Source organism: Natrix helvetica, assembly GCF_964273705.1.
Source record: "Natrix helvetica genome assembly, chromosome: 5".
In the NCBI taxonomy this organism is placed as follows: Eukaryota; Metazoa; Chordata; class Lepidosauria; order Squamata; family Natricidae; genus Natrix; species Natrix helvetica.
In genome coordinates, this window is record NC_138551.1 from 30,141,229 (window position 1) to 30,166,960 (window position 25,732).

Here is a 25,732-nt window from a genome sequence, read left to right on the forward strand (position 1 = left end):
GATAATAACCAGATGACATAATTAAATCATTGTGGATGCTAGAGCAAAAGTGTCTTTATGATTGGAAATAAATTGGACAACTTCCAGCCTGATACACTGTGGGTGGATTTAAAGCAGTGGTTCCTGGCTTCAACTCCCAGGGCTACCAGAATTCCCCCCAAGCCTTAAATGTAATCCTCCACGCACCTAGCAAAGTTTTTAGCCAATCTGTGTTTTTCAATGTGATGGAAGACAAAAATTATTGCATGCATGAAACCAATCAGATAGATTATATTTAATCTTAACTAAGTTTCAGTCACAATCAGCTGTAGAGGCAGAGGATTAAAAATAAATAAAAATAGTGGTTGTGATCGCACAATTGTAATTCAATCCCTGACAATTCCACTTTGACCACCTTTGGTTAAAAGGAAAGGCAATCAGGTTTTTTTTGGGGGGGGGGTTGGACTCCATTCAAAGGTCAGATATGGTTCAGAACAGAACAGAACAACAGAGTTGGAAAGGATTTTGAAGGTCTTTTAATCCAGCCCCCTACTCAGGTAGGAAACTCTTCACTACATTTGAACTGACAAATGTTTGTCCAATCTGTCCTGGCTGAGGAAAAGAGCACTGTGCTTTAAGACATAGTTCTTTGTGGTTTCCATCCTCCATGTATTTCTAGTAGTTTTCTAGTAATTGTCACTAGCTTTTTCGGACATGATTGGGCAGCTTTCCAACAACTATTGGGAGGGCGGTTATTTCTGGCCCCAAAACAAAGTGAGTAGACGTAATTGTCCAAGCTCCTCTCTCATACACTTTTATAGTTCTAAGTGGCATATTTCTGTTCTTTCTGCTTTACAAATGTTATCTAGTTCCATAGTAGTTCTGTTTCCCCCTTTGACTACAGAAGGATGCAATGAAACTACTCCTGGTTTTGTCACCATAACATTCTGAAAAACTAATGTAAATCTTATTTTAGACTTAAACACGTGAGAAATTGTGTTGGCTGATGGGTTTTGGTGAAAAAAAAGCTGTGTGAAGTCTTCAAATGGAGTCTTTAGACACATGCAGCACTGCGTTTGAACTGGTGTTTTTGAGTTGCTAAAGTAGCCACCAGAGCTGTCCAAAGGACTTGAAACTTTTGTCAAAATGTCCAGAGCAAGCTTTCCAACCTTTTGTTTGCTTAAGTGAACTTATAACACACATTTTAAAATGTGGATTTTTTGTTACGATGGTGTGACATTGCTGTCATCACTTTGTTACACACACAACCTCACATGAAAACACCTGTATAAGCCACACTACCTGCAAAACTTATATAGCTGCTCCCAGGTGTTTACAGATTGCAGAGGCATGTGCATTAACAGCCACTTTGCTTCAAAAACAGAAATTTCACATGTGCTTCCATGTGTTGAGAAAATACTCTTTCAGCCATATTAAATGGAAGGCTCTTTTATTCAAATTGGTTTACATTTATTATTTATGTTAATCAATTTCCTAATAGTTTAACTTTTTTGTTTCTATACAAACACATTTTGGGCAAAAGTATTGGATTTGGAATATTAAAATCTTTGAATTTATTCTTAGGAGAGAAAGGAGCTAGTTTTGCAGAATTCCTGCATATAGTACCAAGTCAATATATATTTTCTTACTGCTGCTTCCTCAGTAGCGTGTCCTGTGTATTTTCTCTTGATTTTGCTCAATATTTGGCAAGTCCTTTCATAGAATCAGATTCCATAGAGCTTTTTTTAATGATTCAGTCACAAGAAATTCCGCTTGTTTTCCACTGTGTGCTGTAACAAAGGATATATAAAGGAAGTAACCCCTCCTCCAGCATAGATCTTAAGTTAGGAAAAGCAAATACAAATCTGAGCATACATGGCAAGAATCAGATAAGAGAGTGTTATTTTCTTAATGATTCACCTAGTCACTGAATGAGAGAGGGTGTCATACCATTTCTTTTGTGAATAACTACACACAGAGAAGATTTAAAAGGATTTGTATAGACACTGATACTTTTGAGGTTATGTTAGAAGTAAAAATTGTCAGAAAACTTATGCTGTGGTGAGTTAAGGCAAAGCAAGCCTTGAAATCAAACAGACTGTCCAATAGATAGTATGGAAAACTGGTTTGTTTGGAGACACACAATAAAGGTTTTGCTTAATCAAGCTAAGGAACCGTCTAATTTAACATCTTATTTCATGAAGTAGACAAACAGGTGCTTCTGGGAAGCTCAAACCAAGCTTGCTTAATAATTTTGCAAATAGACTCACCAAAACTGAATGAGTTAAGCAATACAACCAACACAGTATATTTTAAAATCTCATTGCTGTAGATTAGTGTTTGTGAAAATTGGCAATTTTAAGATGTGTGGACTTCAGTTACCCAGAGTTCTGCCTGGGGAATTCTGGGAATTGAAATTGCTAAGGTTGGACACCCTTGATCTTGACTGTCCTCGGCATGGCTGGCAGAAGGTTGCTGCCAAAAATGGAGCTCGGGAGCCTGTTTTTGCTGGCAGAGTGCTCAGGCCACCAAAGGCGCCCCGACACGAGTGATGTCAAGCTGGCCATGCCCCTGGCCATGCCTCCCCCCCCAGGTCAAACACAACCCTGATGCGGCCCTCAATGAAATCAAGTTCGACACCCCTGATCTATGAGCTGAGTAATGGAGAGGATATTTCTAAAAAATTAACTGGAACACACTTTATAATACGTTATTTTGTTTTTAATTTTATTACTAGATTTACCAGATAAGAAGATAATTACTCCCATTCCTGCCCCAACAATTATACATGAATATGTTAGCAATAAAATGCTGCTGAAAACAAAACAAAAGAATTGCAAAACGACTGCAGACCTTCTGGTTGCAAAGAATGGATGCCTTGGAAAATTAGTTACCACTTCAAAAGGCCTGTTGCCGAGTCAATTTAACCCTTTTTGTAACACTTAAACCAGGCTTCCTTTTTTTTTTCATTTCTCGACTCAGTTACCACTTCCTGTGACTTCATCTCTCTCCAATTTTAATATCATAAATTTTTCCATCCCTTTCCTTCATTTTCTAGTGAACTTGCCTATTCTTCTTACCCCATCTTCGTTCTGTTTATTTCCTTCATTTCACTTTTTGAAGTTTTCGCTAGAAAGAGGAAAGGGAATGCGTGTGTGTATACCCACATCTTTTTGTGTCTGAGAACATGTCTGCAGACACAGGATGATTGAAATATATAGATGGTATCATATTTTTAAATAGGGTACCTTATTTTGTAAGCAATTAATTTTAAGTAATGATTCAATTATTTAATTCAATTACTTTTTTTTTAAGTTGACCCTGCCCTGTTTTGGAATGCAGCTTCTAAGAGGTATGCATGCATGCATACAAATACGCGTATATAAGTGGGTCAAATAAAACTTGAATTGGTTAATGGAAGAATCTCCAAAATCTGCAAATGGCAACCAAATTGAAAAGGGGACGCAGTAGAGCATTGCCTAGGGTGCTTGTCTGTGTTCGTTTTCTTATTTTCTTTTGCTATTCATTCTTGCTCTTAAGGAATGGTCTAACATTTAAGGTGAGGTTTTTTTTAAAAAAAATGGTACAAACAGATGTCTCAAAAACAGAAAGTGATTTCAGCCTCTCGGGATTTCAGAGGAAGCTTGAATTAAGTTAAATCAGACCTACTCATTCTTTTTGGAGGCTAATGGACACTTCTGACGTTTTGCTAACATGTCTTAGGAATTCAAAGGAATAGGCTTACCTAGGAGGGATAGCATATTCACAGAGGGTGAATACACAAAGAATACAGCCAGTCATAAGAACAATTTGCCTCATGGCAAAATCGTGAGGTTGCTCGCCTTCATGAGCCTCTAAGATACTCACTATCAATAGCTAGTTTCTCTTTTTGGAAGGGTGCGAGAGGAGGCAGCCCCAATTACAAATTAATTGTTCCCACTCATCCTTTTTTGCACTCAAAAAGTACATTGTCTATGGATAAGGTGACCAACCGTCCTCCTTTCGGGAGGACAGTCCTTCTTTTGTAAGTTCTGTCCTCCCTCAAAAAGTGTCCTCCTACATGTCCTCCTTTTTGATATTTGAAGGCTAATCTGTTGTGCGTTATGTGACGTAATTTATTAAACAGTTTTTAATGGTGTTTTTTTTTACTTCTTCGCAAGTATATTGAACAGATATTGAATCTTGTGTTGAATTTTTATCTAAAGAAATGCTAGACATTAAAATAGACAACAATTGTCTCTTTGAAGAAATTAGAAGACTGAATGTCTTCTAATTTCAGGAACTAGGTATGTCTAGCTTAAGAGAAAGAAGGACTAGGGGAGACATGATAGCAGTATTCCAATATCTCAGCGGTTGCCCCAAAGAAGAGGGAGTCAATCTATTCTCCAAGGCACCTGAGGACAGAACAAGAAGCAATGGGTGGAAACTAATCAAGGAGAGAATCAACTTAGAACTGAGGAGAAACTTCCTGACAGTTAGAACAATTAATCAGTGGAACAGAAGTTTCCTCCAGAAGTTGTGAATGCCCCAACACTGGAAGTCTTTAAGAAGATGTTGGATAGCCATTTGTCTGGAACGGTATAGGGTTTCCTGCCTAGGCAGGGGGTTGGACTAGAAGACCTCCAAGGTCCCTTCCAACTCTACTATTGTATTGTATTGTATTGTAATGTATATTTAAATTCTGAAAAATTAATACAATGGGAAAATCAACATGTTGAAATTGATAAAAGATGGGTGGATATTTTCAGCCATTTCAAAAATGAACATATTCCATGTGAACATTTATTTATACTTGTTCAATTTACGTTGTGCTGCCCTGGAACGAATGCAGCAGTTGAAAGAGTTTTTTTCAATTGCCAATGATTTTTCGACAAGTGAGAAATCGAGATTGAATGTTGATACTCTAGCTGCAGCATTTGCCGTAAAATTCAATATGAAGGATATTTCTTGTTCAGATATTTCCAATATATTGTTAGAAGATGATACATTGACAAAAAATATTAATTCAATGGAAAAGTACTCATTTAAATAATAATTAACAGGCATGTAAGCATAATTACAATATAAAATGTTGCAAATGTTTTTATTATGCATATATCATATTTTAGTGTATTATTGTTGCAATGAATAAAATATTTCTTTTATTTACGATATATTTTTTCCAATTTATTTGTCCTCCTTTTCATTGTAAAAAAGTTGGTCACCTTAGCATTTTGGACAATAGAACGTGTTTTGTCCTCCTTTTCATTGTAAAAAAGTTGGTCACCTTACTATGGAACCTATGAGAAATCTAAGGGCATTCTTGGATATGGAAATATTCCAGAGACGAGTGTTTTGCTTTAAAACATGTCAAGTTTCTTTTAGGTGATAAAACTGAAATAATGCATTTTTAAAAGTAGAAGGGAGCTTGAAGAGTCCTAAGGGAGTATTTTTAGAAACATTAATACGAATCAGGGATTGTCTCTAAGGCAGAGATAAAATAAGATGGTGGAGCTTCAGTTGCAGTCTTCATTGCTATCCTGACTTTTGTTTACTGCCACCCCATGGTCATCCCTGGTATTACAAGTGTCTTATTGTAGACCTGAAAAGAAGGAACAGAATTGGATTGTACAATTCTGGTTTTTGCCTAATTTGTAAAACAGTTAATATGGGATAATTCCATTTGTTTGGTTCCAGGTCCAAGGCATATTTGTACCAGAAGATGAAAATAGAACTATTTGCACTGCAGTTCTCATTGTCCACCAGCATAGGGGCAGTCTGGTGTAATTCACATAATCTTGATTGCAAAACAGCCAGGATCACTTTTATTAGCTTTTATATAGTTTTCAAACTATTTTGGGTCCACTCTTTGGAATTCTGGAATTTGTAATCCTAGCTCAGGCAAATAAGGATTGTCTGAGCTAGGATTAAATTAAAACACAAACATCTGCTCATCTATAGATGCACCCAAAGGGGAAGTTAACAAAAGGCAACCATGGTTTTTGTAACATCTGGCTTGGTGAATATCTTGTATACCTTTTGGTAGCATTTAGGTTGGTGCTAATAAAAGTGTAACTCAGCAATGGACTAAGAGGAAGGATATGCATATCAGACAATAGCCTATGTTTGAACTGGCAGTTATTCACACATACGCAGCTTTGCAATGTTATCTGTAAAGTACATTATGACTAATTTATCTTATAAGCAGTTTCATCATGACCTCTGCAGTACAGGAATGTTTGGCTTGCCTTCAGCTTCAAATCATACTGCATAATTTGTAGATTACATAATCACACCAGAAAAGGTTAGATGAAAAAGAAATACACACTTCCTCTGTTGATAACTCTTAGTACTGGAAATTGCCACTTAAACTTCAGAGTAGTGTATTTGAGTCTAGAGTCTAGTTGAAGTGGGAGGGGGGGAATTCTGAATTTTTTTTTAAAGTAGGGGGGAAATAACCCCCCCTAGGCAATTAGATAATGAATGTTTATAAAAGGTCACCTAGCACATGTGAGCACCAAAATGCTTATTAAGTCAGTCAGAAGTAATGGCCTGCCAACACAATTTTATATAGACACAACCACATCCTGTTAGGAATCCATGATAGCAGGAGAGTGGTAAAATTAGCTGCTTTCAAATACTCAATTAACATATGCAATGTGATCTCTTCCAGGGTGTATTCACTTGAATATTTGACAGACGCTCATGTTTTCAGCAGTTCACAGGATGCTGCATGTCATCAGCTTATCAAATGGCTGTATGCACAATGTGGTTACTTACCAGGTAATGAACAAATGTCAGTACCAACTCAACATATCTTGCTGCCATAGATAAATTAAGAACTTTGTCTTTCTCCACTCTTTCTGCTTTATTTAAAGCATATATAGTAACAATAACATACTATAGTTGCAAACAAAACATAACATACTAATTATCAGTTTCATATTTCAGCGTTACACAAATATGAACAAACCATATGATGGAATGAAAGAAAAGGTGGGAAATGTGAGCCATAGGCAAACAAAAATTAAAAAAAAAACCTATGTTGCTTGCAAAAGTACTTGCTTGCCCTTCTGTTTTAGTCTAATGTTTTTTCAACTGAGGAATAAAGGAGACGGTTGTCAAATAACAAGAAAACACTTTCTGAATTTTTTTTTTTAAATTCTTTTATGTCATTTTTATTATCAGAAAGTTATTGTTGCCAGGTTGCTAATAATGGCTGAGCAACACATGCTCTGTCTATCATGCTTCCCATTTTGTTGGTGTTAATATCAGCAAAGATATTAGATATAAGAGACTAAAACATATGAAGAACGGTTGCAGGAACTGGGTATGTTTAGCTTAAGAGAAAGAAGGACTAGGGGAGACATGATAGCATTGTTCCAATATCTCAGGGGTTGCCACAAAGAAGAGGGAGTCAAACTATTCTCCAAGGCACCTGAGGGTAGAACAAGAAGCAATGGGTGGAAACTAATCAAGGAGAGAATCAACTTAGAACTGAGGAGAAATTTCCTGACAGTTAGAACAATTAATCAGTGGAACAGCTTGCCTCCAGAAGTTGTGAATGCCCCAACACTGGAAGTCTTTAAGAAGATGTTGGATAGCCATTTGTCTGAAACGGTATAGGGTTTCCTGCCTAGGCAGGGGGTTGGACTAGAAGACCTCCAAGGTCGCTTCCAACTCTGCTATTGTATTGTATTGTATTATAAAGAAACAGTGACCTGAAACAGGACTGTGAATGCAAAGAAGGGAAATGACATTTTATCTTCCTAAGCCTGTTTACTCTTTCTCCACGGCTAAAATGAACCAGTATAGGATTTAGAAAAAGGAAAAAGAGAAATTTATCTTTCCTCAATAATCCATCTGAAAACGATGTAAGCAAGTGCACAAAAGTTGCAGAATATGTGTAGTTGCTGCATTTTGTATATAACTTACAAAAGATTCTGCAGTGGATGAGCCCCTTAATTAAAAGATATGCTCAACCATGTGAAGTTCAAAACAATAAATTATTTTATACGCTGCATTTTTTTCTCACGTTATGATCAACCAATTTAACTTTTTAACTTTTCTAAAACTTCCCTATGTAACTCTGTGGTTTGATCATTTAACCTCTAGTTGGCATCAAGGAGTTAGGTAGGTTTGTATCTCTTGGTAGCCATCTGGTGGCTATCTGTATTTGTGCAGCCAAGATCAGTCACTAAACAAATGCTGCAGAAGTGGAGTTTGAGAACCCGGTTTAGTTGTGAGGATCAGTGTGAGAGTTGACACGTAATGTGAGGAAAGGAAGCGAGAAGCTAGTGTCCACTTGGAAGAGAATTCCTTACCAAGGAATAGGCTACTGAAATAGAAATAGTCCTTGCAATTATATTTTCAATTGCATGGACTGGTCAACTTCAAGGCTTCACACTCAACTGACTCATTGAAAAAAAGACAAATAGGAGTGGCTGCAGAAGGCAGAATTCCAGTTTGCTTAGCAGCTAAAACGAGGCTTAAAAATAGGCAGAGACCAGGCTAAACGGGATACCTCCATAGGAAACCAGCAAAATCAGTTGGAGACCCAAAATTGATGGAATAATAATAATAATAATAATAATAATAATTATTATTATTATTATTATTATTATTATTATTATTATTATTATTATTATTATTATTATTATTATTATTTAAATTTCTAGACCGCCCCCTCTCCCCGGAGGGACTCGGGGCGGTGTACAGGAATAAATTTAAAACATACAAACAATCATACACATAGGTAAAAATCACATTAAACAACCCCTGTACAATTTATAAAAATTAAAAAACAGACCTTAAAACCAATCTTAAAAATTTAAAAATAGAACTGAGGTGGGATAGGTGGAATTAGGCCAAGCCGGCTAGCTGGAATAGGTGGGTTTTAAGTTTCTGACGGAAGGAGCGGAGATCCGTAGTCACTCTAATGTCGGGGGGAAGGTCATTCCAGAGGGTCGGGCCCATCACAGAGAAGGCCCGTCCCCTAGGCGTCGCCCGCTGGCACAGCCTAGTGGACAGCACCCGGAGGAGTCCCTCTCTGTGTGAGTGAATCGGCCGGAGGGATGTATGGGGCAGGATACGATCCCGCAAATGAAATACATGAAATACATCATTTCATGTATACATCAATGCACTTTATAGTGCCATCATTTAGCAGCTTCAGGCTCAGTGTTAGAGAAAAATTGCTGTCCAATTATTGCATCTTAAGTTGTCTTCAGGCTTCTCACCTACAAGAAGGCATAGGTAGAATGTGCAGATATGTGGTCGGGAAATGGTTAGAGGGTTGTCCTTACCACAGCACAAGGAGACCCTATTACCATGCCATGTGGGTTAGTTATTTAAAATGTGCAACATTATAGCCTTGTTAAAATCATCATTAGGTAATTATCACTACTGGTATTTCCTGCATCTCACTTCTCTCTAGCTACTAGATTTGGGCTACAAAAATATCAATGAAAACTGTAAAAATACTGTATGAATACCCATACCTTTTCAGATTAGATCTGGTTCCCTCCCTCCCTCCCTCTTTTCTCTCTCTCTCTCTCACACACATACAAACACATACACACATGAACAAAAATATTATGATACTGTGTTTATGACCTCATTAAAACCTAACTGTGATAGAAAAACATATCATATATCAGAAGCACCAGGTTGCATTTTGCAAAAGCTTCTACAATAAGAAATAAATTCAATTTTAATTTACTGCAAAATTCTTCATTGTTTCTGATGCATTTCACCTATACATTTATCCCTCTGAAAGCCCATAAATTTATGTCTACGAAGAGGTATAATTACAATCTTTCAGCTGAAAACATTTTAGGAAGCACTAAATAACTTTTATGAGTAGGTATTTATTGTATGTAATAGGAAACATCTCATCACATCTAGTATAAACCCTTTCTTCTTCATATTCCTCAGTATGAAATGAAATCAAAGCCATAAACCAAGCATCATTTTAGAAAATGAGCAGTCGGTAAGTTTTTAATTGGAAAGTTCCTCGTGTCATATCAAACATTTTTTTCCTAATGATCTTAGTATTAAGTATTCTGATTTGTAGCCACTGGGGGTTGCCAAGAATTAAAGTTATGCATTCACAGTTATATGTAACTATTGAGCTCTGCATGGTTCCCATTTAGCTAAAGGAAAAGTGACTTTCCTGGACAGTCCAGAATTTGGAAAGTACCAGTATATCTGTCAGTCCTTCAAGGACTAGGAAACTATACTGGTAATAATGAATGTTAATATTACTTTTATCATATGGTTATGATTACAGTAGCAGAATCTTGCAAGTCTGTATGTGCTCCTCCCTCCCCTTCCTTTAACTCTATGAGACGTAGGGAAGGTCTTGTCTGAGACGCTTGCTTGGATTACAGTTTTGTCCAGATTCAGATTTCTTTTAACTGACTGTTATCTTAGTTGTAGCTCTTTTTCCTGTTCCTCAGGATTATTCTTCTTCCCCATTCTAATATTTTAGAATAGGAGTACCATGCTGGTACAGCTAGAGAATAGACATTCCATTTCCAGAAGCAAATACAGAAGTTATTTTTACACATCACAACTCCTGGAAGAATACTCTTTATGATTTCAGTTTGCTTTTGATTCCCCCTCCCAAACAAATGTATGCAGAAGCTTTAAAATAAAGCTTCCCAATATTTCGGCTTTCTCTGGATGCCTTTTGAGCCTCTAGGGCCCAGAGTCATTCTTGCTTTGATTTATACTTTTACTACAGTCTTAGACCAGCATAATTCTTGCTTTGCTTTCCATTTAATTTTTAAAATCAAATATTCTTTTAAGTACATTATTGTTCTTGGTCTGAGGGATTGGAGGATAAGAAGCTAGATATGTAGGTATTGCAAAATGTGGGAGATGAGGTGGGGGAGAGATGAGGGAGGAGGTAATTTTTAAATGGAGGGATGGGAGAAAAACTGTAGAAAAAAGAACATTAAAGCTGTTTGTGTTGTTTATATTATAACAAGATAACAATGAATTATGTGAGAAATAAGCTTCAAAAATGTCTTGGATGTGAGAAAACATTGATTACACAGAGAAACTAGATAGAGACATCCTAAAAATACAAGAAACGAGAAAGTAATGCCAAATTATTTCACTGTATGATAAATGTCTGGGAAATCCCATCAAGAGAAAAATAATTGTTAATTATGATAAATTAATTAGGCCATATGTGTTTATGTTACAAAAAATATATTCAATAAATATAGCAGAGAAATTTGACCATAGAATATTAATTCTAATATTAATTCATCTACATATGCTCCTAATTAATTAATCAGTTTGGTTACCTATAAAACATTATGAACAATAAAAACAAACACATACATTTTATAAGAGGAGAGATGTCAATATTTATTTTTTATTTTATTTTATTGGAATTTGTCAAAGAAAATGAGAATAAGAATAAGAGAATAAAAATACAAGGACAGGGACAATAGGCACATTACTGCACTCCCCCTCTACTGACCACTTAAGTATGAAGTAAGGTGCACGGAAGTCATTTTGTGATTGAAACTGTGATATTGATCATTAAATAGTGACTCATTAAAACCTTAGGCTAGAATATTTAAGAAATTTCTAATTTTAATGTTGTGGATTTATAGATGCACAGGCAATTAGAAATCCTTCAAAAAATCCTTTTAAAATATATTAAGTAGAATAAAATCAAGGAATTTTCGGTCTACCACAAGGGTGTCAAACTGGCGGCCCATAGGCTGGATACATCATGCGCAGACTATGGCCAGCCCAGCTCATATGATGGTGATGTAACACCACGAGTTTGACACCGGTGGTCGACCACATCTGGGGTACAAAAATCCAGTCAGCAGAGAGTTAGATTTTCTAAGCAAGATGTGTATAGATGTATTGGTATCCTTGGGCATCACATTGTTTACCAACTGGTATCTTTAAGACATCACATTTTAATATGGATATATCCCACCACATGTTATTCAAGTACAGTACCCATCATCTTTTGCTATTGACCATGTTTAATATAGCTGATAGAAGCTGATGTCTATCAAGATTGATTAATTCATTTTTTTGTTTGTTTGTTTTTCTTTATTTAATATGCCGCCCGATTCTCAGCAACTCTGGGTGGTTTACAAATTGTTAAAAACAAAACTATCGTAAAACACAAAAATGAAAAGTAAAGATGACCAGGATAATGACAAACCTGTATGGGGAAAAAAAAGAACCAGCAAAGTGTAAAGGGAGCTTCAACTATGCTTACCAAAGGCCTGAGAGAAGAGTCATGTCTTCAGGGGCCTTTACAACATCAACAGGATAGGGTCATTTGAATTTTGGGGGAAATGTCATTCCAGAAGGCAGGCAGCACCACAGAGAATATGCTTCTGAGATTCTGATACATGGAAATTTTAATTGCAGGAACCCAGATTCTTTTATCGGCTTTGACCAGCAGCTTGAATTGCACTGGAAGTCAAATGGCAACCAGTCCAGTTCATGAAACAGTTCTTACTTGTTATACTGAACCATGCCGATCACTGCCAGTGCCACTGGATTCTGAACCAGTTGAAGCTTCCAGGCAGTATCCAAGGGCAGATCCATGCAGAGCACGTTTATTTTAGCAGTGTTCCAATATCTCAGGGGTTGCCACAAAGAAGAGGGAGTCAAACTATTCTCCAAAGCACCTGAGGGTAGAACAAGAAGCAATGGGTGGAAACTAATCAAGGAGAGAAGCAACTTAGAACTCAGGAGAAATTTCCTGACTGTTAGAACAATTAATCAGTGGAACAACTTGCCTCCAGAAGTTGTGAATGCTCCATCACTGGAAGTTTCAAAGAAGAGATTGGATAACCATTTGTCTGAAGTGGTGTAGGATTTCCTGCCTAAGCAGGGGGTTGGACTAGAAACCTCCAAGGTCCCTTCCAACTCTATTATTCTATTCTATTCTATTTGGACTGGAGATGAGGAGATTTTTTTTAAAACTACACAATCAGTGTTTGCTCAGGGAGAATGGCAATGATTTTTGACATTGATTCCTTACTTATTCAGCTGAAGGGAAACAGGAACATCACTAACTAGCTCATGATGTTCTATGATTCAGAAGTAAAAAAGATATTGCAGGTCAATTCTAAACTGTTTTGGAAGATAGGACTGGAGATGTAGAAATACCTGTATCTGCCTTGGATTTGCTTATGAGCTCTGGCAGTGATTCAGTGGCTGAGACTTCTTTAAGCCATGAATATTCTTCTTGGCTTATCTCACAAAGATCTGCTGTGTCCCATGCTAAGCCTCTTAGCCAGCAGAAGATAATAATGCTATCTTTTTCAGAGTGTGAAAATGTGTAATGAGATCATGTCATACTTGTGATATTATCTCAGCATATGGTATATATATATATTTGGGCTATTCAGAGGGCTCCCAGATGCAAAATATTTTATCATCATCATTTTAGCAACATATAGCTTCAGACAGAAAGACTGAAATTGTTAAAAAAGAAAACCCAAACAAAAATAAGATAGAATTATCCCAAACTCAAAAGGTTCAAATATTCAAATATTGTAGGGTGAAATGCTCTCAGATCTTTTCCTTCTTTTATTTTATTTATTTATTAAATTTAGTTGCTCTCCATCTCCCAGATGCTTGGAACTTAGAATTTTGATTAGTTCATTGGAACAGCTTTCATTTCATTTCATTTATTTATATCTCATCTTTATTACTTTTACAAATACCTCAAGATTGTGAACATACCTAATACTCCTTCCTTCTGTTTTCTCCACATCAAGAACCCTGAAGGTGAGTTGGGCTGAGCGAACATCTGGACCAAGGCCACTCAACATTTAAAGGAAAATGTTGCCTCAAACACCACAAAGTCTTTTAATAGCTAGTCCAATCCATCACTCTTACTTGTTTCTAACAAAGGGGAAATGTACATAAAGAAATTTACACAGCTGACAGAGATGCTTTTCTGCAAGCTCAGACAATTTAGCTTTGACTAATCTTGAAAGGACATGACTTCACATCCACACATCCAGATCCACTTATTCTGGAAGGAACAAGCTTTGTAAACAAGTAGGGCCTAGAGTTTAAGGATGTGTAAGATTGTTTATAAGATTGAAGGTTACAATTCTGTGCCTGTTTATTTATGTATAAAACTAATGGGAAATGATGGGATTTATTTAAATGCATCGTAGAACAGTACTATATTCTTTCTAGTACTAAGCAAGCAGTGGGTGGAACAAGCTGGGAGTGGGTGGACATACTCATTCTCTGTATGACAAGTTTTTTTTCTCCTGGTAGTCTCTTTTTCCAAGAAGCAAGCTATAAAAAAAGAGCAGGAGTGAGGTCAGCCTGGCTTTCCTCAGAGGTCTTCTGAAGTCTTGAGCCTCTGGAAAGCAGGTTACTTACTTCTGGCTTAGTATGCTGCATAAAACATCATAGGTATTGGGATTGACATTTGTCTGATTAGTAGGCAATTCTGAGTTTAAAAAGGCACTCCAGAAAGATAAAGGAGAAAAAACTAATCTGCCACCATTTCTATATTTGCAATGAACTTAAGGTGGTATTCTAATTTTACAGTTAAATTACCTGGGGAAAATAATTTTCCTTTCAGGTAAACATAGTAATTGGGCAGGTCAGCAAAAATCCAAACCTGTCATTAGGGTTGTATAAGCAATGCGCCTAAGAAGCATAAAATAATCAAATGTATAAATACATTTAAATGTAATTCCGACTTCATCATATAGGTGCATATAGTGCACCTATAAAACAAGAAGTCCATGGAAACCACAAAGGAAAGTGAGTTTTACAGCTGTGTAATAGCTTACTCTACCAAGAATGTATTCTTCTTCTTTTCATATTAAAATCTCTTTGGAGTCAAGCTTGATCCTCACTGGACACATCCATGTGGTTTTCTTGGCAATTAAACTAACAATGCAGTCATTTGCCACTATCTCTTCTGAGATTTTATTTTCCAATTCCCCAAACTTGCCTATAGCTAAATAGTCTCCAAACTAAACACAAACTCAGTCAAGATCATCCAGATGCTGTTATTTTCTTAATACCTTCCATATAAAACAGTAAAAATAATGCCATATATTGACTTCAGCCAGCTTTTATCAATCTTGTACCTTTCGGGTGTGGAAGTGTACATATTCCCTACCTAACATGAGATTAATGGGTTTCTCAGAGTAACAGAGTTGGAAGGGACTTTATGGGTCAGCTAATCCAACTCCCCACCCCCACCCACCCCCGTTCAAGCCGATACCCGTTCATTTCCTATACCATTTCAGACAAGTGGTTGTCTAGTTTCTTCTTGAAAGTCTCAAGTGATGAAGCTCCCATAACCTCTGAGGGCAAGCTGTTCCATTGGTTGATTGTTCTCACTGTCAGAAAGTTCCTGCTTATTTCTAGGTTGAATCTCTCCTTGATTAGTTTCCATCCTTTATTCCTTGTCTGGCCTTCAAGTGCTTTGGAAAATAACTTGACCCCATCCCATCTGTGGCAGCCCCTCAAATATTGGAATGCTGCTATCATGTCTCCCCTGGTCCTTCTCTTCACTAGACTAGCCATGCCCAGTTCCTGTAGCCATTCTTCATATGTTTTAGTCTCCAGTACCCAAATCATCCTGGTTGCTCTCCTTTGCACTTCTTCTAGAGTCTTAACATCAATACACCAATGCTTCTAGAAGTCTTAAGGTTTGCAGGTATGAAGAAACTGTACAACTATGGGATGTGATAAGAGAAACCTTAGGGTTCTCTGTTTCAAAGCTTCATTGCACAATGTTCTTGTCGGGGTCTTTCTCCATGACCAAGTGTGGTTAGCTGCACTTCAAATTTGAAGCCAAAAAGGGTTTTGGGGCAAGCAAGGGCATACACCCTACACCTGTCAGCAACTTTAAGAAGCTGTATCTTTGACTGTGTTCATCCTGTTGCCATGCAATCCCAGGAAAACACATATTTTGGTTAAGGAGGTGCTGACAGAATGACCACACCTGCCCCAAAGCAGCTTGTCACATGTTATTGGCATCTCCTTAAATCAAATATAAATCTTCTCCTTGGACTGTGCAGCTACCACGTGAGCCTAGAACTCAACACAGCAGTCGATGAGCAGGCAGAGAACCCACACTTCACAATTTGACCCTGTAGGACACCGTGAGTCAGGGTCATGGGAAAGCTGACTTCAGCAAGGTACTCCTCCCAATGCAGTCATACCAAAGCCACTCATACCTATTGCATGGCATGGAATTAAATGGATGGATGCGTGTCCAGTAGCATTCCTTTGTGCTCACAAAGCAACGGGAAGAAGTCAGCCTAGAGGCAGTTCAACTGTTCAGACTTGCGGAGCCATCCATTCATTGCCTACTCCTCCCCAGACTCCACACAAGCCAATGGTTGATGGAAGAGAAGGGAAGGTTGCTGATGGCAATTACCATCAGCCTTACTAAACACTAGGACCAGCCACAGAAAGACCTGAATTTTCTTGGAGTGCCAATAGGAAGATAGAGATGAGGGACTGTGGAAAACAGAAACAACCTATTGACCAGAAGAAATAGATGCTGCTGCCACTCAAGAATTCCCAGCTTTGGTGGAAGTGTTATAATTGATGCTGCAGGTATGACCTGCAGACAATGCAACATTCTGTAGAACGTCTAGTATTCTTTTTTGTGTTCAGCTTTTTGCAATTTTGCAGCAGTATTATTCTAGAAATGTCTTTGTTCCAGAGCGGAATTAGGCCAGGAAGCACATTGGTACTGGGATGCATGAACCTGGGATGCACTGCATTTTTTTTTTAAATCAACCATGTCCTAACATAATTTGTAGTAAAAGGAACTTTAACGAGGATTGGATAAACTGCTAAAGGAGGTGAAATGGCAACTCAGTCTTGAGAAAGTGTAAAGCATGGGAAAGAAACTCAAAGTAAGCTTCTGAATGAGGGCCTATGGCAAGACAAGCATCCCTGCGAGTGGCTCCACAAGCAGGAACATCATCACGGTGAATTCACCAGCCAAGAGACAGGTAGCTGATTAAAATGTGTCCAGAAAAAGGCAAAATTGAGGGATTGCCCAATTGAACTTTGGAGAGGTGTTTCTTGTAAGGAGAATACAGGAATTGAATTTCTTGTGGTAGATTGTAACTCGATCAGCTTGGTGCCGAGAGAATGTCAACATACCCAGAACTGCAGTGATGCATATGTCCAGCAAAAATCTCACTTTCTGAAACACCATTGAATACAGTTAGTTTACCAACCTAAACAAAGTTTTGGCCTATGTTGGCCAAAATGAGATCACTTGTATTATCATATTATAGAATATCAATAACTGCATTATTTGAATTGCTACTGCCTGGCTTAGGCAACATGTGAATCAACATTCTAGACAAGGAGAAATGGATTATGTTATACCACTTGGGAGTAATAAGTACACAGAAGGCACTAATTTCACAGTGAGCCAAAAAGCATCTGATAGTGTTGTGGTCTTTCAACCTATTTTGCACTGATTTGCAAAATGATCTTGGTCTGCACACCAACAAAACGGAGAGCAAACAAAGCAAAGAATGAATTCTACTCCTAGTTCCTAACCACGTTGGACTTTTTACACAAAGAAATATGATAATCATTGCCGATGTCAAGGCAAATTGGCAAGGATGGGAAGACATAGAAATTGGACGATGGAGAATAAATGATAATGGTTTGTGCCTATTAATCATTTGCAGCAGAAAATGGGCTAATAATTGGAAACATTTTTCAATACAAAATACCACCTTATACATCCTGTGCATTTCCAGTATAAAGTTTGTCCCGGTTCTGGACAATTTAATAATAGCCAATCAATTCAAAGCCTAATTTAAAGATATTCAGGCATTGTGTGAAATAAATTGCAGGTCTGATCCATCTCCCTGGACGTGTAATTGTCCACTTCTAATTTAAGAAACTCACCTCTAAGACAAAGCTTCCACAGCACAAAGTTTGGGGTTGCTGATTCTGTCTTCAAGCAATAATTCTAACTGGTCTTATCCAACTATTTTACAATGCTTGCAGAACACACACACACACACACACACACACACACACACACACACACAGACAGGAGGGTGAGGGGGGGGAAGAGAAGCTGCAGATCATTTTTCTAGGCTTCAGGCAGCATAGTCAAAATTATATTTATCACTGCTACTTATTGAAATAAGATTTTAGCATAATCTGATTGTTTGGTAAAATATACGGAAAACTGATAAAATTATCAAACTGCTTTGGAGCCAGGAAAAGATAATAAGCAGATAAACAAATGGCAGGAATTTGATGTTACATGTTGAGGATCACTCATTCTTTTCATTTTTATAAATTTTTATAACATTCTTATGTCCTTTGTGACAAATCATTTACAGTGGAATTCATTACAAAAATTTAAATTTAAGTTCACTCAAACAACAACTTGGAGTCCAAACTATTGTAAGCAATAACTTCCAAATTATAGCAGCTGAGGAGATGTCAAGCAAGAGTATAAATACACTTTTCCTGTTTTCACTCTTTGGCTTGTGGCTTCAAATTTTGCTTCTGATGTGTCACCTATTCCATGTGACAGGATATATGACTAAAAAAAATTGGCAGACTTTTTCTCTGTGAAACTCAAAGCATCTGTAAGGGATCTGCTGGCTGGCGCGTGTCTTAAGGAACAGTCATAGTTGGACTGAAAAAACATTCCTTCATTTCCTTTTTCTGTAAGATAAGAAGCTGAAACAGCTTAAATACTATCAGGCATGGCTTTATTGTCAGGACTTCAAATATTCTTCCCAACAATTATGACACGCAATGAGCCAAAGAAGGCTTATTTTTTGATTCCCAAAAGGGCAGAACTATTTACTGGAAAGGAAATTCTGGCAGGGCATTGAGAGGCTACTATGAAAAAAAAAAGAACTATGTGAATACAGCACAATTAACCAGAATGCAGGTAAGAACTTAGATATCTCCAAGTGTTTTAGACTTCATCTCCCAGGATTCCTTGCTCCTGGAGCTGACATAAGTTGAAATCCAAGCTATATGGAAGGAATCAGACATCTTACGCTAAACACACAAGACTGCTAGGCTATGGTTTCCCAAAGTTTTCCAAACAGGAGATTGACAGACATCAGTTTGTCTGATATAAGTCTGTTGTTCCTTTCATTGATCGAGCATGGAACTAAGAAGCTTGAAAATTCTGCAATTCAATGTTCTGTAAATTAATTTAATGAATGGGTTCAATTACATCTATACTGATGCATATTGAAAGAAAAGAGTCCCGAATGAATTAGTTTTGTGTTTAAGGGCAGATGCATTTCCCCAAAATGCACTCATTTCTCAGAATTGTCTGCCCCTCAGAAACTTTGGCACAGAGAAACCTGTCTTAATTAGTCTTTGCTCCTCTGTACACTGAAAATGTAGAGTCCCTTTGTTCCTGCTTTCCAAGCACAGAGTGATGATTGATGGGTGGGGCTGGGGGGGAGGAGCTTGAGGAATGCATGCCTACCACTGACACAATCCTACTTTAGTACAAGTTCCAGGAGTTCGGCTCTTAAACCAGAAAATTCTCAAACCTTGATTTAAAAGATCTGTTTGCAGTTCAGCTGAAAAAAAAAACCCAAGACAGTTTGCAAAGGTTATTCATGGCACAGTGCTTGTCTTCAGAATTATAGGATTAGAAAAGGCAAAGCACAAAAGTAAACATTTGGGGAGGGAAAAGAAACAACAACAACAAGTTAAGCACTAATTCTTAATCCTAAATTTCTTGCTGGTATTCTTTTTGGCAGGAAGGACAAAACTTTTTTCAGCTTTTTTTTCTAATAGATGGGCCTAGTTTATTATACTTTTTGTGTTGTGGTTCTCTCCCTCCACACCCTGCCACCCAGTTCCTTTATTAAAGTTGAAATAAATATACAGTAGTACCTCTGGTCACAACCATAATTCATTCCATAACTTTGGTCGCAAACCGATTTGGTCATGCCCTGGATCTAATTTACAAAATTTGGCGCTAACAAAAAAAATGGCCACACACAAAACAAAATAATTGCGAATTTTTCGGTCGTGGCCAGAAGCGTTCGTGACCAGAGGTTCTATTATACAAAGAAACACACATCAGTACAAGCAGCAGCTTTAAAAAAATATAAAGTTTCATATGATAATGTAATTTGGTAACCAAAGAAAATCTAAAACTTGCAAACTAGTGTACTTTATTGGTGTATAAAAATAAATGGAAAAAGGAGATTAACAAAAACCTAGCAGTTTTATAATCATAATTTCATGTAGTTACAATGGAGTAGATTCTTGTTCCTTTTTTGCCCATCCCTAGGGTTATAATCTCATGTCCAAAATGGTTTTACATGTCGTGAACACTTTTAACATGAATATTATTCCCAAATTAATTTATGTTCTGAAAGGAATTCCAGTTTATCTGAAAAATATTTTCAGGAAATACATTCTTTGTTTAGAAATTTTCTAAGGGATTCTTTGGTTCCAAGAACATATTTACACAAAATGATATTGCCTGCTCTGGATATATTGGTGCAATAATTTTATGTTTATTAACATCAATATTTCAAATCCTAGTTAATGCTGATATAATAACCTTTCTTTCCTCTTATATATTCAATGTTTTAAGTGATCTAAAGATTAGAGCGTTAATAATCACTTATCAAGCTATAGAACTGGATTTCTTATGTCTGTAATCTTTGATGGGAGAAACAGTGCATCAAAGGACAAAACCTTTTCAACCAAGTTACCTGAAATGGATTAACCTACAGAGTCTCTCCAAAATCCAAGACCCATGAATCCTGCAGAATTAAAATTTGATAAATTTTAGAAAACATTTTATGACATAAAATTATCATAAAATTGTTTATGACATAAATGTTATAAAACATTTATTGTGGTCAACTGCTGCTGTTTAACTGTGATATACAGTTCAACAAGGCAGATACATATCTGAATTTTAAAGAATTTTTCAAATACATTAGAAGTTCTGCCATTGTTGAAGGTACTGCAGAATCTGGCAAGGAAATTGTTCTGTAACACTGACCCTCCTGGGTCATAGGGTTTCTAGTATCAAACTAATATAATGTATTAACAATAGCATTTAGACTTATATACCACTTCACAGTCCTTTAGAGCCCTTTCTAAGAGAGGCCGGCGTATTGCCTCCAACAATCTAGTTCTTTATTTTACTGACCTCTGAAGGATGGAATGCTGAGTCAATCTTGAGCAGGTGAGAATCAAACTGCTGGCAGTCGGCAGAAATAGCCAACAATACTGCATTCTAACCACTGTGTCACTATGGCTCTTGGTGGTTTATATAACAATACAAAACTTTTTTTAAAAAAATTATGTTTGTGCAATATCCTTTTAGTCATTATGTGCATCCATAAAGTCTCAGAAAAAAGTGTCATCCATAGATCAATAACATTAACTCCAACACATTTGCCAATATGAGAGGAAGCATGGATGGGACAGCCAAAAGAAACAGGCATAATTGATTGGAGGGCAAAACTAGCGGGCAAAAAATTCTTGGTGGTAAAAAAGGATCAATAGCCATGTACTGTTTCTAAGTCTTCTCTTGCTGGGGTATACTTTGAAAGAGTGTGTGTGTGTGTGTGTGTGTGTGTGTGTGTGTGTGTGTGTGTGTGTGTTCCAATGGCCCTTTTGATCCCAAGCTGAAAGGTGAGGTTGGTGGACTCATAAGACAGGATGGACAGCTTTTCTTATTTTGCAATTACAGCAGAGTATTTTGGTCTGGAGGCCGCAGGTCAACAAGGGAGATTGAAATAACCTTGTCAGCAATACCTGAACCAAACATGAATGAGTCTACTTGTTCTCTGTTTGAAATGGTTCTTGTCTCTTTTCCACATAAATCAACAGGGAAAGGATTGCTTACTTTCAGTAAAGTCCTGGTTGATCACTGTGTCCTTGCAAAAATCAGACAGGTGCCATGTAAAATTAGATCTTAGGGTTTATTCATTTTTATAGTACTCACTCTCACTTTAAATTTCTTTAATTGGTTTTCCATTCTTGACATGCGTGGAAGCTAAAAGAAGAAAAGTCCCTTTCCAATTCTGTTATTCTATTCTATTCTAAAAAGAAATTTCACCGAAGTTAGTGGGATTCTTTCTTCTTAGTTTTCTGTGGGAAAAGAGTGAATTAAATGATGAAGTAGCCAAGGTAACCATTAATTAAACTTAGACTCAGATGGCTGCAATAATTTAGAGTGCGAGAGACACAATACCTTGACTAAAATTGGGGAGGAATTGTTTGGAGGAGGCGTATGATTTTTCATTTGATCTATCATCATTCCCCTTGTCTAATAATTTGACATTGAAATCATTGTGACTGTGCAATACGGATAAGGATGAATTAGATAATGAAATACTTTGTTTCCTGGAATGAGAAGCATTTAAATAAATACAGCACATTTTTAGCTTAGAAATGTTGTTTTAATTGTTTGTAATTGCATAAGTTGTTTAGGAAAAGTAGTTCTTAAAAAAGCTGATCAGAAAGGTACATTAAAAAAAAATCCTAGGTGTTGCAAACAACATTTTGGAGTACAGTTTGAATTGATATTTCTGCCTAGGTCATTACAAGTTCAGTCTAGTTTTGGAACAACTTTCCAAGCTCACGCTCTCCAGAAGGGTTTGGAATTTGAGGAATCTTATCAGAGGGTGAGCTCCTTGTAGTTACTTTCTATCATGCTGCAACTATCTCCTCCATTGAAGTAACTGGTGAACACTGTAGAACACTAATTGAAAAGGATGTATGTGTCCTTAGGGAATAACAGTATTATGCTGATGAGAATCCTGTGGATTTTAATTGAACAGCGTCTGCACCATTCAATAAGCACACATTAAAACCATCAAAATCAGTGGGCTTAAGCAAAATAAATTACTTTAGTACTGGTATGTCAATCTTCAAAATCCCAATATATTATAGTCTTTCACCAACCTTTATAATAAAAGAGTACAGTGTAACAAGAAATGGTTTACTACAATAATTAGTTGTTAGGGAAAATATTAATAGGGCAACACAACAACTAATTAAAATTTTTGCACAGTTGTGTAACTTGGTAAAAATATTTGGTCACCTTATATGTGAGTATAAGATTAATGTCCCTTGAAAATAATAAACATAAAATGTACCTGTTTGGCCCTTGTATTTGGAAAGGATAGCAGTGTTGAAGATAAATGTTCTCTGGAATCAAAGTCAACTCCTGGTAATTTCATATATATATGCCAAATATATCGAAGTGTTTTGGAAGGTGGTTTGGAAAGTGATTCCAACTTCTCTGTCTATACTGCAATTCTGGGATTTCTTGATAGTCTCCTATTTAAACACTAACCATTTTTGTTTGGGTGGTTTTTTTTAGTTCATCTAAGATCAATGGAGTGCTACCTCAAATACAATCTAAACACAAATGCTACCTTGCTGGAAAGAATTAGCATAGGAAAAAGTTGCATCTCTGTTCAATCTCTGAAGATGAAGAAAAGATCGGCTACTGATGGGGACAAGGCTTCCCTCTGGAAACCTTTGAGCTATGATGGGGAATTTATGGCACGCGTGCCAGAGGTAGCATGCAGAGCCTTTCCTGCAGGCACACCAGCCATGGCCCAACGCCAGCTCCACCACACATGAGCCCATGCCTCCCAATGGCCAGCTGGTCTTCAGGTCTGCGCCACGTGTGCGCAGTGGGCGGGGCACATGTGGATGATGCATGTGTGAATGCATGGAGGGGGTACTTGCATTGCATTTTGGTGCCTCACATGGTGCCCCCACACCTGTTTTGGCTTCCAGGTTGGTGCAGGAAGGCTTTCAGGTCCATAGGAGACGCTTGGGCGCCACACAAGGTTCGTCTGTGCCGTGTTTTGGGCCTGGAAAGCCTCCTGCACCAACCTGGAAGCAAAAAAATGGGTGAGGGGGGGTAACATGCACAAGGGGGAGAGGGAGCATGGTGGGGGTGAGGCATATGTATTGCATTATGGGTGTGGGCACACATGCGATGTCACATGCGCATGCACACATTTTTGGCATGCAAAAACAAAAAGGTTAGCCATCATTGCCTTAGAGACACTGTAGCTGCATGATTGGTTGGGGAATTTTGGAAATTAAAGTCCACACTTCTTAAAGTTGTTAAGGTTGAGAAGCACTGCCTAGTGGAATAGTCAGCAATATGTCATTTCAAAAGAAAAATCTGGGGAATTTGGGAATCTGGTTAGATCCAAAGTCCTATGAATTCCCTGAAAAGCCTGACTCTTGAATCTCAACTACATCAATCTAGAGTTGGCCCAGGGGAAAAAAATCTCTTCTTACATTCTTCCTTAGCTAAAGGATGTGGTTTTAAAATGTGGAATGTGGTAGCGGATCCTTGCTCCAATCCTTCCTAGCTTAACTTTGGATGAATCTGCTCATAGTGTGAGTATGCAAGAAAGGGAATATTTTGTTTGTGAAATTGATCTCCTGTCTTTACAAGGACAAATTCAAGCTTTTAATTTTAGCCCACAAAAGCATGGACTCTTTATTCAAATAAATCAGATCATTAGGCTCACTGGCAAGTGTGCATAATGTGAGGCTCTGTGCCAGTCTTCCCCAGCCTTTCTCTGTCTACATATTGGATTTGCAACTCCTAGAATTCCTAGCCGCCAGGTCATGCAGAAAATTGAGGAATTGTAGATTGATGAAAGCAGAAGAGTAGAAGCCGGAGAAGTCTGTTCAATGCTGCCTATTGTCTGAAGTACTCAGATATTTGTCTATTGATGGGTCAGGCTCAAGGGAATGTAGTCAAAGCACACTTTCAGCTTCTTCCTACCCTTTTCACTATAAAGAGGCAACTCATACATTTCTTATGTTCCAATCCATCTTGAAAAGTGACCAAACTGGCATTTATAGCTGAAAGCAAAACAGTGAAATCAAACCTAATTCTTTAAAAAGAAAAAAAATACCACTCATTTGGTATGTCTGTTTAATTTAAGTGGGATTAAGGTACTTTTCCTGTTAATTACAAAAATGAAATGACCTGATTTATATAAATTATTTATTTGCTTTAACTGCTTTTTTCTTTTCTGTTCCAATTCTTTATATATATATATATATATATATATATATATATATATATATATATATATATGTGTGTGTGTGTGTGTGTGTGTGTGTGTGTGTGTGTGTGTGTGTGTGTGTGTGTGTGTGTGTGTGTGTATGTATGTATGTATGCAGGTAGGTAGGTAGGTAGGTAGGTATAGGTATAGGTATAGGTATAGGTATAGCTTTAGGTATAGGTGTAGCTTTAGGTATAGCTTTAGGTATAGGTATAGGTATATATTTTGAGCAATTTTGAGCAATTTTGATTTTAATTACATTTTTGAACATTAATAATGTTTTTAAGTACCATTAAAATGTGAGAATATTATTGGCCAGACACACTATCTTGATTCTGTCTTTTTAAAAAATAATTCTTTTGTACTTTTTACCTTGTTTATTTGAGTGGCTTCAGTCTGGAATCAGGCAATGCCTAAGTTGAACAAATCTAATTATATTAATTAAATCAAAGGAGTGAACTCTGACTTTCTATTTTATCTCATATTTTTTAAAAAACAATCTCAGTCACAAAATTAAGTAATTAGCCACTCTTCTATAAATGCAGACCCTGAAAATTCAAATCAAACATACAAATGATAAATAAATGTGGAATTATGGAAGCACATAATTTTCTCTACATCAATACAGTTTAAGTGTATAGTGGTAACTGTGAAAGGGAGTCCTAGTGGACAACCATTTA

At 37.1% G+C, this 25,732-nt stretch overlaps 1 long non-coding RNA gene across 1 annotated transcript in view; it reads left to right on the top strand.

Annotated features, from left to right (window-relative positions):
• Positions 1-23,687, top strand: part of LOC309393469 — a 31,220-nt gene extending 7,533 nt beyond the window's left edge. Inside the window, exons 2-3 of the long non-coding RNA XR_014175592.1 lie at positions 6,632-6,741; positions 23,330-23,687. This is a non-coding gene — a long non-coding RNA (uncharacterized lncRNA). The remainder of the gene's footprint in view (positions 1-6,631; positions 6,742-23,329) is intronic.
• Positions 23,688-25,732: the final 2,045 nt, after the last annotated feature.